Here is a 4,091-nt window from a genome sequence, read left to right as displayed (position 1 = left end):
TTTGGCTATGTAGTGGTGGTGGGCAGAAGCAAATAGGCTTCTAGCAACAGTGTCACTGTCTTGAAAGTGATCCACGTGCAGGTCCAGCTCTTGTGTTGACAAGAGACTCATTTGGGAAAGACAGGGATCAACTGAAGATGTCAGGCACGGGCTTGAACGCCAGAAGGAGGTACAAGCCCACTGAAAGCATGAATTCTACCTGTGTTGCTGACAAGCAGTGTTTTGTAAGCTGGACTTGCACCCTTACCTGCCAGGACCAAGACTTCTGCTTCAGAGGGCTCCCTGGCACTGCTCTGCAGTTGGTGTTTGGCCACAGGGGATGGTTTGCCCAGGCAGAAGCAGGAACACCAACTGCCAGCTGCTGACTCTGCCCTCTTCCTGGGAGAACTCATTCTGCAGAGAAAACAGAGCATGCTGTCAGACGTGGTGCAGGGTGATGGAAGAGCTGCACCGAGCCCTGGCCAAAAGTTGCCTGTTCTGGGCACTGCCTGCTTTCTGCTGAAACACAGCTTAGAAACGCCCTCTGTTTCAAACAGCAGAGGATGCTTCCATTCCTACAGCTCAGCCCTCAAGTCCTGAAGGCTAAATACCTCTCAACGATGTCAAGCAAGGACATGGATCCAGAGAATGTCGGAGGCTCAGGCTGCTTTGCTCTCCCAGGGCTGACCTTCACCAGGGAACAAAGGCCGTTGATGAGCTTGCCCCATTTCTTTGGCTCTGCGCAACAAAACAAAGAAACCAGTTCATTTCAGGCCTGGCTCGGTTGGACGAAGCTGAGCGCAATGCATTCGACAGAGCATGTAACAACGGGAAGAACATTCCCAACAAGGACACGCAAGAATGGATTTTCCCCATCCCTGGAGGTGCCCAAGGAGATTACTGTAGTTCTCTTTCTAAGCTTGCTGAACTTGGGCATAAACAAACCCCCTGAAAGTAACGTTCTGACCCTATTTGACTAACTCGCATTGTCAAATGTAAATTACGCACCTGGCTTTGGCAATGAATTGAGGAGGGAATCGGGAACTTTTCCGCTGATGAGTTCCATGCACTCACCAGGGAAAAGCCCAACCTGTAATTAGAACAAAAAGACAGGTGAGCATTAGCCCGAGCCCAGAGCCAAAGGGAAGGTCCACTGACAGTGACACAGGGCAACTGTTTGCATCCAGCAGCCATCCTGTGCAGGCAGAGCAGCTCCAAGCTGAGATTCCCAACTCTACTGAAGTTGTGCTCTCTAGTCAAAAACGTGTGCCAACCTCAAAGCCACGCTTGCCTCTCCACCAGGGGCTCAGCCTGTTGATATGTCCTCATATCAACAATGCTCACCAGATCTCCGACCTGAAAGAGATTGAAACATCAATCCCAGATTCAGCAAATCTGGTAGGAAAACAAAGCAGAAAGGACTGCCCTCTTCTATGCACGACAACACGGAACGCCTGGAACTGCTTACCTCCAGAGAGAGCTCATCTGGCCCCTGGGCGACGTGGCTCTTAATAACATGGGCTGCCGCAAATGCTGGTACGTTTAAAGATGACATAGCACGCACCAGCTGCGGCTTCTGCATGTTATCAGCCTGCAAAACAGAGAACAGGCCGTGGTCAGGAGCTGAGGACAAACCAGGAGGATTTCAAGGTGAGGAGCACATCTGCAGAGAAAGCTGCAGCAAATGCGCTCCGTCCTTCTCAGGAGCACTTCAGAAGGAGCTGCACGTCTCATAGCTCTGGAGCAGCACTTCTTCCCCACCCTTCACTACTCCAAGCAGCTCCAACAAACTTCTCAGAAGAAATCCAGGCCAGCACAGACCTGGCAGACCAGAACCAAGTGCAGCTTGTGTGACGGCAGTGCCCACTCCTTGCTTCCACCCTGCTCCAGCAGGTTAAGGAGTCTGAGCCTCACTGGCCTTTGACAACTCAAGACTTTCAGCACCTCATGCCAACATTTCTCACTAAGATACACCTCAGGCATTGAATTCTCTTCTCACTACCTCCTCCCAGTCCTCCCCTAGGAACAGAAACCATTCAGATTCTACAGCAAACACATCTACCCTGCAAGAGCACACTGAACCACCTGCAACAATGAAACATGGTTTTGGAGAGTGGGTTTGAAAACACACCTTTAGACAGCTGTCTCCCTGTAGCCAAAAGGAAACCAAGCAGCAAAAGAAGAGTCCAGCCTGAAATATGCCCATGCTACTAGCCCTGGTTTTTCACAGTCAATGCAGAATCCATCCTGCTCTTGAGTTAACAAATGACCAGTGGGTCTCCCCTTGCTCCACCCCTTCTCCTTCAAAGCCAGAAAAAGAAAGAATAACAAGTAGAAGAAAACCCAGACGTACCTTTCCACACACAAAGCAGAAAGTGGAACAGCAGTTGTCTCCTTCCTGAGACATGGTGGGGCGCATCCCAGAGGAAGCCCAAGTTCTTTGCTTCTCTCCACAGGGACTTCAAGCACTCTTGGCAAGAGCTGCTTTGGTTCTTTCTTCAATTGCTTCCATCACCAGAATCTCCTTTGGAAAAGGAACCCAAATGAAAGAATCAGCAAATGAAAAAGAATGAGCAATAGCCACTTTACCAGCTTTCTTCTGACACTCAATTTAGACTCTTGACTCGGGCAAGGTCTTAAAATCAGCTGGTTACAAGAACTGTCCCAAAATATATCCAACATCTGTACAGCTGCCGTTATTTCTGACAGCGAGTGTAATCACAGAATCATAGAATGGCCCGGGTTGGAAGGGACCTCAAGGATCATGAAGATCAATCACCTCCCTGTCCCTGCTGGCCATCCCCTCTTCTGATGGAGCCCAGGGGACCATTTGCTCTCTGAGCTGCAAGAGCACGCTGATGGCTCACGTTCTGTTTTTCATCCACCAGGACCCCCAGGTCCTTCTCTGCGGGGCTTCTCTTAAGGACTGCTCCTCCCAGTCTGTAGAAATGCCTGGGATTCCTCCAGCCCAAGTGCAAAACCTTGCACTTTGCTGTGTTGAACCTCATTAAATTCACCTAGGCCAACCTCTCGGTTGAGCTCCCTCTGAATGGCATCCCTTCCTTCCACTGCCTCAGCCGCACCACTCAGCAAACAGCAGAGGGTGCACTCCATTGCATCATTGGTGTCTCTGATAACCATGTAAAAAAGCACTGGTCCCAAGACAGACTCCTGGATGACACCACTTGTTATCGGCCTCCACCTGGACATCAAACCATGAGTCACCACCCTCTGTCCTCTACAAAACCTCTTTGTCTTCTACTCCTGCTGCAGCTGCAATGGCTGCACCAGCATGACTCACGTGTTTGACAATCCTCCAGCTCTGGCCTAGCCATGCACAGCAGCAGTCCGTCTCCCTCCCAGCTCACTCACCAGTGTGCTGCTGTGCCCCAAATTCAGTGCAGCAGCATTGAGAGCAGGCAGCACCCATCACCCTCCTCTAACTCTCTCTGCCAGCTGCGATGAGGACTGACACAGCACGCCCACCCCAGCCCAGCTTTTCTGCTGAGACACCTCCCAGCAACCACCCAGCACCAATCCCAGTTGCTGCAAACTGTCTGAGAGCCTGCTGGAGTGCACTGACAATAACTTTGTGGGCCAAGCATTAAGCACACCAAGCAGAAGGGAAGCATTACTGGACATGCTGAACAGCAGGGGTTAAGACTGGAGGTGGTCAGGGCTGTAGTGACCATGCCCTCCTAGAGTTCCTCATCTCAAGGAATGTGTGCCTGGCAAAAAGCAAAGTCAGGACCCTGAGCTTCAGGAGAGTCAGCTGCAGGCTGTTCAAAGAATTCTTGCATGAGAGACACTGGAAAACTGTTTTTAGGGGTAAAGGAATGGAAAAGAGATGGTAACTTTCTCAGAAAACCTTTCTCAGAGCTGGAGCTCTGAGCTCCATCCCGACCACACGAAACACAGCAGAGGAGGCAGGAAAGCAGCATGGCTGAACCTGCTGGTTACAGGGAGCAACAAGAAGGAAATGGAGAAACAGCGGAAACGGAGACATGCAGCCTGGTCGCTTTGGTGGCCTTCTACAGTGGAGTGACAGCATCAGTAGGGAAAGGAAAAGCAACTGACATCACTCAGCCAGACTTTTGCAAGGCCTTCGATAT

At 50.8% G+C, this 4,091-nt stretch overlaps 1 long non-coding RNA gene across 1 annotated transcript; it reads right to left on the bottom strand.

Moving 5' to 3' along the window:
* Window positions 1-987: 987 nt before the first annotated feature.
* Window positions 988-1,566, bottom strand: LOC146755816 (uncharacterized). The gene is made up of 3 exons (XR_014937895.1): window positions 1,448-1,566; window positions 1,254-1,335; window positions 988-1,069 (listed from the first exon to the last, which is right to left on the bottom strand). It is a non-coding gene; the product is annotated as an uncharacterized LOC146755816 (long non-coding RNA).
* Between the last annotated feature and the right edge of the window lie 2,525 nt (window positions 1,567-4,091).

The sequence above is a fragment of the Coturnix japonica genome, chromosome 30 (genome assembly GCF_054131305.1).
Source record: "Coturnix japonica strain WE chromosome 30, WE-NBRP24, whole genome shotgun sequence".
In the NCBI taxonomy this organism is placed as follows: Eukaryota; Metazoa; Chordata; class Aves; order Galliformes; family Phasianidae; genus Coturnix; species Coturnix japonica.
This window is presented reverse-complemented; position numbering and strand designations above follow the sequence as displayed.